This window comes from Oryx dammah, unplaced genomic scaffold, assembly GCF_014754425.2.
Source record: "Oryx dammah isolate SB20612 unplaced genomic scaffold, SCBI_Odam_1.1 HiC_scaffold_29, whole genome shotgun sequence".
NCBI lineage: Eukaryota > Metazoa > Chordata > Mammalia > Artiodactyla > Bovidae > Oryx > Oryx dammah.
The window spans coordinates 102,451,471-102,465,755 of NW_024070213.1; the positions used below are offsets into that span (position 1 = coordinate 102,451,471).

Genomic DNA, 14,285 nt, shown 5'->3' on the forward strand with positions numbered 1-14,285 from the left:
ATGAATTGATGGTATATATGTGATAAAGCACGGAGAAGGCAATGGCAACCCACTCCAGTACTCTTGCCTGGAAAATCCCATGGATGGAGGAGCCTGATAGGCTGCAGTCCATGGGGTCGCTAGGAGTAGGACATGACTGAACAACTTCACTTTCACTTTCCTGCATTGGAGAAGGAAATGGCAACCCACTCCAGTGTTCTTGCCTGGAGAATCCCAGGGATGGGGGAGTCTGATGAGCTGCCGTCTATGGGGTCATACAGAGTTGGACACGACTGAAGTGACTTAGCAGCAGCAGCATGTGATAAAGCAAGTATAACAAAGTATTAATTGTATCACCTATGAACTATGTCTATGGATATTTACTGCAAAAACCTTTCAAGTTTCTCGTTGGAAAGTTTTTGTTATAATATGCTAGAAAAAAAAGGGTATAAATTTTCTTTTTGTTATTTACTCATTTTTAATATAGTTCAGCCTAAAGCATGCACTATCTTGATTATTCTTACGGATGATAAAACAAGACAACTGTAAACTATTGACATTTTCATCAGTAAAGTACTTAAGTTCATTTAGGTACAGTTGAAGTGGAAAATGAGTCTTTGGTGTATTAAGATCAAAGAAGCCCAATATAAAAGCATGCCAGAACTTTGAAATAAAATTCTGAACAATTGTTGAGAACCTTTTAATTAAATACTGCATCAGCGATGTTGACAATGACACAGAGGCTGACATGTGGAAAAAACAGGTATCAATCGATCTGAGTTGAAAAAGATTCTGAAATTCAGACTCAGGAAGTTTCAGGACTATGTGATAAAGCCTATTAGGAATTATAAAATAAAAACCCTATTGCTAAAGCAGTTATGTTCTTTCTTATTAGTATATACTGTGACAATGCATCTTACATCTTCAATGCATGACATTTTAGATTTAATGAAGTATGGTATTTATGAGTCCCTCCTATGTTCTAGACACCGTGTTACAGTAGGTGCTAGAAAGAGACACAAATAAAACATGATCCTTGTCACTGAAAATTGCCAATTTGGGTAAAGAAATATACCAGGTACACAAATATAATTAACAATGTAATTGCATCATATGACCCCACTCTGTTCAGTTCAGTTCAGTCACTCAGTCCTATCCGACTCTTTGCGACCCCATGAAACGCAGCACGCCAGGCCTCCCTGTCCATCGCCATCTCCCGGAGTTCACTCAGACTCACGTCCATCGAGTCCGTGATGCCATCCAGCCATCTCATCTTCTGTTGTCCCCTTCTCCTCCTGCCCCCAATCCCTCTCAGCATCAGAGTCTTTTCCAATGAGTCAACTCTTAGCATGAGGTGGCCAAAGTACTGGAGTTTCAGCTTACTATCATTCCTTCCAAAGAAATCCCAGGGTTGGTCTCCTTCAGGATGGACTGGTTGGATATCTTTGCAGTCCAAGGGACTCTCAAAAGTCTTCTCCAACACTGCAGTTCAAAAGCATCAATTCTTTGGCGCTCAGACTTCTTCACAGTCTGACTCTCACATCCATACATGACTACAGGAAAAATTTCCCAAGAAGTGATATATATTTAGTGACGATGTTGTTGTTGTTTAGTCATTCAGTTGTGTCCGACTCTTGTGATCCCATGGATTGTAGACCCCCAAGTTCCTCTGATCATGGGATTTTTCAGGCAGAATACTGGAGTGGGTTGCCATTCCCTTTTCCAGGGGATTTTCCCGACTCAGGGATTGAAGCCATGCCTCTTGTATCTCCTGCCTTGGCAGGCGGGTTCTTTACCACTAGTGCCACCTGGGAAACCCCATAGTTATGAAAGATGATGATCAATTTATCTGGTTAAGAAGACGGGTAGACAGGAAAGAGCAGTCTTAAAAAAAAAAAAAAAGCAGAAAGCACAAAAACATAAAAGAATGAAGGAATAGAGCATTTCAAAAGTGATGACACATTTCATATGTAAGAATGAGAGAGCTGTGGGAGGCAGCAGTGAACGTAAGTTAGATTAGCTTTTGTGGTATGCTGTATGTCATGGCAAATGTTTCAGTACTACAGGCCAGATGTTACCAAACTGTGGAGCTGGAGTATCTGCCTTATGGGGGAAGAACTGATAAAAATAAAATTATTTCCTTAATTAGTTCTTATAGTCAAATGATATATTATCCCATTACCTTTTATTTTTAGATATAAGCTATATATATATATATATATATATATATATATATTTATTTATTTATTTATTTATTTATTAAGGCTTCCCTGGTGGCTTAGCGGTTAAAGCATCCGCCTGGAATGCAGGAGACCCAGGTTCGATTCCTGGGTCAGGAAGATCCCCTGGAGAAGGAAAATGGCAACCCACTCCAGTACTCTTGCCTGGAGAATCCCATGGAGAGAGGAACCTGGTAGGCTACAGTCCATGGGGTCGCAAAGAGTCGGACATGACTGAGCGATTTCACTATCACTTCTAATATTTTTTTACTAGCAATCAGCTGAGTTATTAAGAGTTACACACACTGTTTCAGACAATGAAGTTATAATACTGTTACAGTTTTGGAGGAAAAAAAAATCCAATATAGGTGTACATATAAGGTGGGTTGTAATTCCTACAAATTAAAGAAGGGCTGCATATATATGCATATTAGATATCTCATTTTTACCATTATTTTTATTTTTTTTTTTTACCTTTTAGGTAAATAACTTCCCATTTTTCCACAGGAAATGAAACACATCTCAAGATCAGTCTATGATGACTTGGTTGTTCTAGCTCAGATTCTAGGTCCGGAATAGATATGTATATTAGGCCAAGCAGAACTTCACATCGTCTGGTCACATTGATTGATTCAGGATGGTTTTATGATTCAGCAGAGATACAGGCTAGCACATCTGTGGAAGTATATCTCTTCCTTTTCTCTCTTTCCTTTCCCCTTTGGAATTTAACTTGGCAGATGTGGACTTATAACTGCTGAGAACCATCTTGATACCAAATGAAACCTAAATATAGAAGCCATGGAAAATCTAACTGCAAATGGAGAGAGAGGGCATTGTGCATGCCCTTGAATCAAGCTGCTCTTGAAGTGATTTATACTCTTGGGCCTCTCAGATCTATTAACCCATAAATTTGCCTCATGCCCATCCAGTTTGGATTTTTTCTGATACTCACTATAGAAAGAATTATAATACAGATGATTGGTTTTCAGTGTATTTGTAGTATATGCTCTAGAAATCTTAGTTTCCAATTTCTTCTGTGTTGACCTTGGTGTCAAACTGCCTGGTTTAAGTCCAGATTCTGACACTCCATTGTGTAATCCGGTCACCAGCTGCAAAACTTCTTGCTGCCTCATTTTCCTTAGTAGTAAACTGGCAATAAAAATGCACCCTACTGATAGTGGTTTTGTGAGGAGTAAATGAGATGATCAATGTAAACTGCTTACTAAGGTGGTTTCTCATGTTAAATAAATGTTAGCTATTTTTACTGCCTAACGACATATTGTTTGCTTTTATTTTCTGTTTGGAATGCTGAGACACATTTCATTTCTTCTGCACTTTATTTTATAACTTTCATATTCACATATTTTTGTGTAAACCATAAATCATTCTTTCATTTTTGTTTTAACAGATTCCAAAGGATGAAGATAAATATGTTCCATTTCCATTATTATGATTGTGAGTTTTAGCCACTGCAGATAACATCTGGTGGGATCTGGATTGCTCCTTGCAAGAGAATGTTCTTAGAGTCAGGGTCAAGGGGATTGCATTTTCCTACATTCCTCAGTCATCTAATTTGTGTCATATTTAGATTATTGTTTTCTGGACTCTTTTTATTTGTGAAGTTTCTATTTGCCAGCTTTTTTCCCCCTCTCCCTCATCTTTCTATTCATTCTCTTTCTTTCTTGTTCTCTTCCTTTTTTTTTTTTTTCTTTCTTTATCTGGAAGGTGGAACATGGTATTCTTATTAAACAACTAATATACTTCGGCTTATTCATTTTATTGGTCAAGAAAAAAAATTTGGAAGACTTTGAAATGGGCAAAAAAGATGCCTAGAAGTCTTGTTTAACTCAGCCTGCTGGGTTATCTGTGACTTTCTCTGTCAAACTTTTACAGCTCCAAGGTGTAGGGAATTGATAGAAAAGTAAATAACTCATATCCATGGAAATATATGAATTGTTTCAAGTGGAATACAATAATTATTGCCCTGTGGACATTGAGTAGTTTTGAATTTTGAAAAAAAAAATCATTTTAGAATTTCTGATTACCTATCTAATAATCTGTATTCTCGCTTACCATTGCATACAGCTTCTCCTTGACAGGCAAAGGCGAAGAGTAGAACTGAGAAAAATGGTGAGTTTGCCTTAAATATTTCAATTAAACAACAGTTTTGTTTCACAAGTATATTTGTTCAAATGAGTCACAAAGGAAGCTCTCTACTTTCCCTAACTGCTTGATTTAACTATACTTGGTATCTTGAAAAATGTACCCTAGATATTAATGTCTACAACCCAATCAAATAAAAAAACAAGAGTCAAGGTAGTTGTGCATTCCATGGCTGGAATGATCTGATGGCAAGCAGCTAAACCATTTATCTGATAGCAGATTGTTCCCTAAGGAAAGTTATAGTGAAAAATCATTCAGTGGTATATTCTAAAATGAATGCATACTTGCCCCCCATTGATTCATTTTAAGACCAAAATGAAAAGATTCCTAGCTAACTCTAACGAGATGCCCGGATGGCATCACTGACTCGATGGACATGAGTCTGAGTGAACTCTTGGAGTTGGTGATGGACAGGGAGGCCTGGTGTGCTGCGATTCATGGGGTCACAAAGAGTTATGTGGGGCCCTAAATGGGAAACATTAAAAAAGAAGGGCTAGCTTTGCAGTTTAGAGCTAAGATGGCACCTGGTGGAAGAGATGAGGGCATGGCCTAAGTTGTCTGTCAAAACTTTTGATTGGCTCTCTTGATTTCCATGCATGTGGACAGTGCGTGATCACCATAGACTCCTGTTATAATGATGGCACATGACGATTTGACCTTTAATGTGATTAGTGCAACTATGGAAAGTCCCTCGCAAACCCCTCCCTGCTTGCCTTTAAACCAAGAGCTTACAACAACAAAGCGGAACTGCTTAGATGGAACCCCTGTCGCGTCTGGTTGTCTCTCACTCGAAGAGGGGCTGGGTTGGTGGACAGCAGGCTCACCTCTCCTCGGGACCCCTCGGCTTTGCTGAGGGAAGTTCCACTGCCTCTCTCTTTCTGCAGAGCGCCCCCTGCAGAAACTGGCGCCCAACATGGGGCGTGAAGTGGACGGACGGAGGTGGTGTCACCGTGCGGCTCTGAAAGAAGGAGCGACGAAGGACCCTAGGCTGGTCACAGTGCGGAGCTCCCCTTTAGAGGAGTATCGCCCGAGGTAATCCGGATTTCAAGGTGGGCCCCCCTCTGCTTTGAGGGAAGTGGCAAAAAACTCTCCTGACTTACTTTCTTTCTTTTCTTCTTTTCTGATCTGTCCTTAATTCCTTTTTCCGGAGTTTCAGTGAACAGGCAAACGGTTGTGGAGGCAATTGATGAGTCCCAGCTAGGGCTACACTCTGGCGGACTTTAAAGGCCCCTCAACAGGTAAGCCTCAGGTACTAGAGCCCGACCGGGTGAAACTCTCCTTTAATCATTCTTAACTGAGGATGTGGCCTAAAATCTTCCCTGTGGGCACGGGTCAGGCGTTTAAAGGCCATTAGGGCGCCTGCCACTTAAAGACTCCCGTGACAGGATAAGGGGGTCACGGAACGGGCTAGAAACCTCTAGGGTGCCCGCCCCCAGCAAGAAAACTTCCGTGCAATGACGCAGGCACATAAAGAGTTCCAAAAGCATACCACAAGCCCAACTTTCTGGCCGCCACCACTCCCGGCAGGATCTTTGGTGGTCGTCCTCAGTGACTTTTCTTTCTATTCTCTCTCGGTAGTATGGGAAATAACATTGGGAAGTCTGATGAGCCTGCGCTAAAGGCACTGAGATATATGCTCATAAGCAGGGGACTTGGATTTGTGATGCTCAGGCCATTAAGGTCTGGGGGACCATTGTATGGTTGGCCCACCTGGGTTGCTTCGGCCAATCTGTTCTCTTGTGACACTTGGGATAGAGTACAAACCCTTGCTAGGCAGCAAGAGGTTCAATACAGGGATGAGCCCCCCTTAGGGTTCTGTCTGATCATTTCAGCCCTCAAGCTCTGCTTTTCATGGAGCGAGGAGCATGTCACTGATACGGGTGCCCCCAATTCAAAATCAGAAAAACAATGGGAAATTCCCTGGGCGATAGAGCGGCCTCCCTTACAATCCAAGCTTGTAACTTACAAGATGCCTATGATCTTCACGATCTTACTCATATAAATTGAAAAGGGCTACATAAAAGGTTTCCACAGATCCCTATTAGAGAATTAAAGAAAATTATACATACTTGTAAATCCTGTCTTCCTTATTTACAAGTACCGCCTTTACAGACCCCAAGAGTAAACCCTCGAGGGCTAAAACCCAATGTGCTGTGGCAAACTGATGTGACCCATTATTCTCCTTTTGGAAAACTTAAGTATGTTTTTGTGTCTATTGACACTTACTCTCATGCCTATTGGGCTACTGCCCACACAGGAGAAAAAGCAAAACATGCTCAAAGCCATTTTTTACAATGTTTTGTGACGTTGGGCCTTCCCCATCAAATAAAAACAGATAATGGCCCTTGCTTCATCAGCCAGAGCTCACAGAAATTCTTCCAACAATGGCACATTCGTCATAACACCGGAATCCCACATAACCCCCAGGGACAAGCCATATTGAGTGCCACCTTCAAAATTTAAAGGCTCAGTTACAAAAACAAAAAGGGGGAATAAGCCCTCACCAGCAACTTGGAATGGCACTCTTTAAACATTTTAAATTTTTCAAAAAATGAACCGATACCATGTTTTCAAAAACATTGGTCTAACCAAGAAATAAAACCTGAAATACAAGTGAGATGGAAAGACCCCATCACTGGCCAGTGGAAGGGGCCCGATCCACTCCTTACAATGGGAAGAGGATTCGGATGCATATTCCCCATTGGGGACCCCAGCCCTATATGGGTGCCAGCAAGGAATCTTAAATTTACACCACAAGAGAGAGGTCAAATCTCAAAATCTGACACAGATTAAAGAGACACTCACATATTGACCCCAAGAACAAAAAGTTCCTGAGGTGATCTTTTTCCCTTTCAGATCATCTATGCGGCGACCCTGGTGGACACTGCTCCTGGTGATCATTGGATTACCCATCCTCTCCTTGCTGACCTTCGTCATTGCCATGGCTGTGCAACAGTTTTTAGAATCTTTGAAATCTGGGTTTAACGACACACAAGGCCATCAATCATGAGGGTACAACAGTGTCAGCATCCATGCTGGGAGTTCAACAAGCTCAGACCATCGAGGTTATAAACAACATATCCACTGCCTCTGCTCAAGGATTTCAAACCAGCTCGAACACCTGAGATCCGCCATAATAGGACTCCAACAACAGCTTGATCTCCATGCCAGAGCAATCGAGACGTTGAGTGTTCTGGCACGCATAGACTGCGATGTGAGATACCCCAGCTTTTGTCTGACAGCTTTTCCAGTGTTAAATGAGACTCTAACAGGTGAAAAAGGGAGCAATCGATCTATGGGACTGGATACAAAGTCCATTTGCCTGGTTTAAAAATGCCTTCTATTTGCTTGTTTTTGTTATTCTGCTTGTTGTAGTGTTAAAGGTAAAAAAAAAATCTCACAGCCCGCAATAGGTGCTTACAGAAAAAAATAGTTATGCTTGTCCAGGTCATGGAAAAGGAGCCCCACGTTGGGCACCCACAAAACCCCTGGATTAATTTAACCCTTCAAGAGATTAACCAAGACAGATAAATAAAAGAGTTCTAGATGCCCGTCATCTAGAGAGATTCCGCCTAGCCCCCAAGAGGTGGTTGGATAGCCAATGACGGGTAAGACCCTCAGAGGAGGGCAACCTAAGACAGGCACAGCCGGGAGAGGGGCTGGCGAGGCTGGAGGTTGGCCACCTACAGCTTTACGCCTTGCTCTACAGAACATCAATTCAAATGTCTCAAGGGCTTAAATAAAATAAAAAAGGGGGAGATGTGGGGCCCTAAATGGGAAACCTTACAAAAGAAGGGCTAGCTTTGCAGTTTAGAGCTAAGATGGCGCCTGGCGGAAGAGATGAGGGCACAGCCTAAGTTGTCTGTCAAAACTTTTGATTGGCTCTCTTGATTTCCATGCACGTGGACAGTGCGTGATCACCATAGACTCCTGTTATAATGATGGCACATGACGATTTGACCTTTAATGAGATTAGTGCAACTATGGAAAGTCCCTCGCAAACCCCTCCCTGCTTGCCTTTATAAACCAAGAGCTTGTGGCAATAAAGTGGAACTGCTTAGACAGAACCCCTGTTGCGTCTGATTGTCTCTCGCTCGCCAAGGGGCTGGGTTGGTGGACAGCAGGCTCACCTCTCCTCGGGACCCCTCGGCTTTGCTGAGGGAAGTTCCACTGCCTCTCTCTTTCTGCAGAGCGCCCCCCGCAGAGTTGGACACTACTGAGTGACTGAACTGAACTGAACTGAACTCTAACTTGGGAAAGAAAGGAGGAAAATTTGGTACCTTGCCATGAAATAAATATGTAAATGGTTGGCATTTAGTTTATCTCAGTATATTGAGGGAGACAAAGAAACTTTATATTAACTTTTATATAAGTTTGGATTTCTTATTAAGAAATAATAAAACTTTAAGTTTTTTTAGATTTATTATTAACTCAAAACAATGAGTAATAAAAATAAAATCTGTTTTTCTAAAATAAATGTTCTGGGTGCTAGAGGGAAAAAAATAATACTATATAACCCAATAATAAAATAAACTTTCTATAGAGAGCAATTGATTTCTAAATGATAGACAAATAAATCAAATAAGAAAACTTCTTAGGCTTTTGAAGGTACTGACTTTTGGCATGAAGATATCTCTTGGGGAAACATATCATTCAGTTAACCAAGTTATCAAGGGAAATAAAATGAATTAATTTTCAAATATTCTTGTGAAATAAAGGAGAAAACTAATTAACTATCAGCTCTGCACCATCCTTAGAAACTGAACTATTACATTGTAAAACTGCTTCTGCTTTACTGACTTAGAATACATGTTTGTATAATTATATGTAGCTCAAGTTATTGCAAATTAATGCTCCAGGTTCATGTGCAATTTATATGACTGAGTCTTATTTTATACTGTGCAATAACATTTTCATTTTATTCATCACCAAGTTTAAAGATGTTCTAGCTTAGAGCGAATATAAGAATCACATTGTCAGAAGCTGAGCCCATCTGTCACCACTGGAGGTCATATGGTTTCATTATTTATTCTCCTGGAATATGTGGGCAAAAATGTAAGTTTTCAAGACTTAAAATATTTCCATATAATTTATGTTTGAATCCATATTTAGTTTTCATTTTTAAAAATTAAAACACAACCCTAATGCTGGTAACCAAAGGGTTTCTTCTTTCTGAAGTACAGATGTACATTTTTAATATTTCCCCAAAAAGGAATTAAAGCAGAGAGGTATCAAGAGGAATGTGATATATGGTTTTTGTTTTCTTCTTTTATTTTTATTTCTTTAAAGAGGCTTTGTCTTGAAGTAAAACATTCCTTTCTGTCCACTCTATTCATTTTTCTTAAATTCATGTAATAACTTTGTAAGAAATGCTCTAGTTTTTAGGATAGGTTTCAGTAAATGGATGGTTATAGTTTTACATATTCATTAGTTGATGAATAGTCATAATGACATTATCCCAAGTCATATATAGGTATATGATGGCATTTCTGCAGTGACCTTTTATGATTTCATTGATATCATTTAACCTTATAAGTTCAGTATCCTTGTTGGGTCAGCATTTACAAGCAGGTCTAAGATCCTTATGAAAGGATATTAAACTTAATGCACAAATCCAAGTGTAAAAGAAATATTACTTTGTACATACTATTAAATAAATTCAGATTGGTCTCCAAGTTGTACTTTTCCTATGCTGCATGAGAATTTCATCTCAATCATTATAGGAGCACCCTTCCTCTTTCAGAAATCAGGAGATCTGGAAACTCTCCCACCAAATGAGATAATGACTTCTAAGCTCTTGTTTACTATTTAATGCTGCTGCTGCTAAGTCGCTTCAGTCGTGTCCGACTCTGTGCGACCCCATAGATGGCAGCCCACTAGGCTCCTCTGTCCCTGGGATTCTCCAGGCAAGAATACTGAAGTGGGTTGCCATTTCCTTCTCCAATGCATGGAAGTGAAAAGTGAAAGTGAAGTCACTCAGTCGTGCCTGACTCTTAGCGACCCCAGGGACTGCAGCCTACCAGGCTTCTCCGTCCATGGGATTTTCCAGGCAAGAGTACTGGAGTGGGGTGCCATTGCCTTCTCCGACTATTTAATGCTAGTTTTATTAATTTATGTTGTTGAAGCCTGCAGTGTTCCCTTGGTGTTCTGCAGTTCTGTGCTTTCAAGCTAGATGTTGAATATAGAAATCTTGTTTATTCTATTTTTGGAAACCATTTTGTCTTTGAAAACTGTCTTTTTTTTTTTTTTCAATCTCATCCTGTGTGGTTTGGGTAAAACGGTTTTTAACCTCAAGACCTAGAAGTATGCATATTATGTTAGCCTGGCCAATTAGCACACTATATTCCTCTGGCTACAGTGATTGGTTCATAGATGAATGTGTGTGACACGTTCAGGGCTAATGAAATGAATGATACCTTACCTCAGGGAGAGCATCCTGGATAACATAATCTCATTTTTCCTTTAAAATATGAAGCTCAAATTATGTAAATCTGAGCTACTTAAGCTGTCTTAAAACCAAGAGAGGAGAGTTTGCTGGATAATAGCACTGTTGATGTAGTGAATAGAACTGAAAGATAGAGAATAGGAAACTGTTTCCTGGGGTATCATTTCAATAGTGATCAAATAATTCCTGAACTTTTCAATTATGTAAGCCAATAAACTGCCTTTCTTCAAGCTTTTGGATCTGTTTTTCTGTCTTTTTGTAACAGATATAGCATCTCCCTAGGTACACCATGGGGCTTCCCAGGTGGTGCTAGTGGTAAAGAACCCACCTGCCAATGCAGGAGACTCGGGCTCAATCCTTGGGTCAGGAAAATCGCTGGAGTAGAAAATGACAACCTACTCCAGTATTCTTGCCTAGAGAATCCCACAGACAGAGGAGCCTGGCAGGCTATAGTCCATGGGTTCACAAAGAGTCAGATAGGAATGAAGCAAATTAGCATGCACAGATAGTTCATACAACCACTTTCTAAAAGACTGAGCTCTCTTTCCTGGTTTAGCACTTCCCTGGAGAAGTATTTAGATGTCCATTACTGTAGAACTTAGAATTCTATCTTCCTTTCCATAATCTACTTTTTTTGCCTCCTTGATTCTTAAAGATACTGCCTCATGTAAATTCTGCCTATAAACCTAACATAACCTTTTCTTTTTTTTGTTGTTGGTTTTCAGTTCAGTTCAGTTCAATTCAGTCGCTGAGTCATGTCCAACTCTTTGCGACCTCATGAATCGCAGCACGCCAGGCCTCCCTGTCCATCACCATCTCCCGGAGTTCACTCAGACTCACCTCCATCGAGTCAGTGATGCCATCCAGCCATCTCATCCTCTGTCATCCCCTTCTCTTCCTGCCCCCAATCCCTCCCAGCATCAGAGTCTTCTCCAATGAGTCAACTCTTTGCATGAGGTGGCCAAAGTATTGGAGTTTCAGCTTTAGCATCAGTCCTTCCAAAGTACACCCAGGACTGATCTCCTTTAGGCTAGACTGGTTGGATCTCCTTGCAGTCCAAAGAACTCTCAAGAGTCTTCTCCAACACTTTGGTTAGGGCTCATGAATTTTGAGCTGACTTGTCTCCTAGAAACAGAACTAAACATATTAGGGAATGGTGAGGCTTGTTGTGAACTTCATATTGTGAATGTCAACATTCCAGCCAGTCAGTTTCAGTTCCCAATTAAACATTTTCTTTCTCAAAAAATGAAAATAATTTATTGTATCACTTACTTATGAAGTTTTATACACCATCAAAATCCTTGGACTTCCAAAGGCTGGCTCCCTTTTGGTAGAAGATAATAAGAGTGGCAGAGAAGCAAAAAAAGAAAAAAAGAAGAAAAGAAAAACAAGCAAACATTAATATTTCAATAAGTTATCTTGTTTTATTAATGTTCTTGGATTCTATTGAGTTAATTTACAACTGAAAATTTTTAATAATACATACACTTGAATATCTAGTGTTTAATCATAATAGTATATATTTGAGAAGGTCAAGCTATGTGTTGATTTAAGAAGGTCAATCTACATGTCAACCCCCGTGACTTCTTTTGCCAACACTCAACTGGTCAAAGGCTTCTTCCTTTGAATGAGGATTATTACAGAAAAATTGTCAAGAAATAGGAAGAGAGTTAATGATTAGTTCCAATATAATGTACAAAAAATTTAAATAAGGACCACCAAGGAGATAAAGAAAATGTTTATACCTCAAAATACCCTCTTGAAGATCTAGGTTCCTAGAGATTGGGTAATGATCACTTTGGAAGGATGGGGATGATGGTGGCATGATATGACTTTGGAGGAAATGGAATATCGGCCTTCCCCAAGCTGGCCCTCTTCTTCTTCTCTCTTTATTAGTTTGATAGGACTGCCATAACAAAGCACAGAATGGAGTGACTTAAACATTTATTTTCTCCTTATTCTGAAGGCTAGAAGTCTGAGACCAAGACATCTGTGTATACAGGGTTGGTTTCTCTGGAAGCCTCTCTCCTTAGTTTACAGATAGCCACTTTATCTATCTTTACATCATCTTTCATCTGTGAGTGTGCAAGTCTGTGTTCAGATTTGCTCTTACTAGAACTTAAGTCATATTAGGATGGACCGTAAAGACCTTAATATGTAATTAACTCAATTCTTAATTGAATTACCCCTTTAAAGACCTTTCTCCAAATCTGTTTATGTTCTGATGTGCTGGGGGTTAGGACTTCCAATGTAAGAATTTTTTGGGGGGGTGGGGTGGGGGAAAGCACAATTCAGCCTGTAACACTCTCTTACTCTGCTTTTTAGCTTCATTTGTTATGATAAAAACGCCCCACCTCAGTCTCTGTGGGGCTTTCCCATTATATTTTCTATTACTAGCTATAGCAATTTAAAAAGCTGACCAATGAATGAGCACCGCTTTCTTGTGACCTTCCTTTACTTCTATCATTTTGCTGACTAATCAGTTCCCAGATTTCCCTACTGTCACTCAGTTCCATACATTTAGATTGACATCTTCATGTTCATTTTCAAGCCTCATGTTAACCTTGCAATTGGATAAACTCAAGATCCTTACATACTTCAGAGTTTTCTTTGACTTCTAATATGTGAATGGAAGAAATTGTTGTTATATTTATTTAATCAATGTAGCTTCTTGAATAAATAAAGCTACAATTTATAAAGCAAGTATAAAACCAAATAAGGACTCAGTTGAATCTTTCTGGAGTAAACCTATTTGTTGAACATGTGCTCTACTAATCTTTCCATTTAACTGGTGGCTGCTGATCGGTTTGAATTTCCAGTGTTACCAGACATAAATGGTCAACCACCAGGTGAATTGCTGTTAAAATAGCACTCATTCTTTGATGACACATATCATCTTAATATTATGCTGCTGAATCCATTTCTCTTCTTGGAATTCACTAGGTACACATTAAGAAAAGACAATGAATGGGATGCTTACTATCTGTGAATTAGAGGAAAATGTGTAAGAAAGTAAAACATAGAAAAGAGTCTTTTTCATGGGGCACTTTGAGCAGGTCTTCACAAATAATAAGAAAATTATCTGATCATGAGTCAGTTAATAGTATAGTGTTATAAATCAGACCATATTCTTTAGAATAAAAGAAATAATTCTATACAGTGATTAAAGTGCTCTCTGCAATACATTAACTGTGCTCCTATCCCTTACTTCTGCCTTGTTGTACTCATGTTCTAATAAAAGCTGTAACAATATGTACTTTATAACCCCCTTGGAGGAGGAAATGGCAACCCACTCCAGTATTCTTGCTGGGAAAATCCCATGGACAAAGGAGCCTGGTGGGCTACAGTCCAAGGGTTCACAAAGGGTTGGATGCGAATGAGCACACTCACACTTTATAAAATATTTTATATACATTATTTAATAAAATCTCCCTATAAGTATGGTATAGTAGGTATTATTATTTTACTAATGTTAAAGG

General features: G+C 39.6%; 1 non-coding gene across 1 annotated transcript; it reads left to right on the forward strand.

Moving 5' to 3' along the window:
• Positions 1-2,246: 2,246 nt before the first annotated feature.
• TRNAS-GGA lies at positions 2,247-2,319 on the forward strand. The gene has a single exon. It is a non-coding gene; the product is annotated as a tRNA-Ser (tRNA).
• The last annotated feature ends 11,966 nt before the right edge of the window (positions 2,320-14,285 follow it).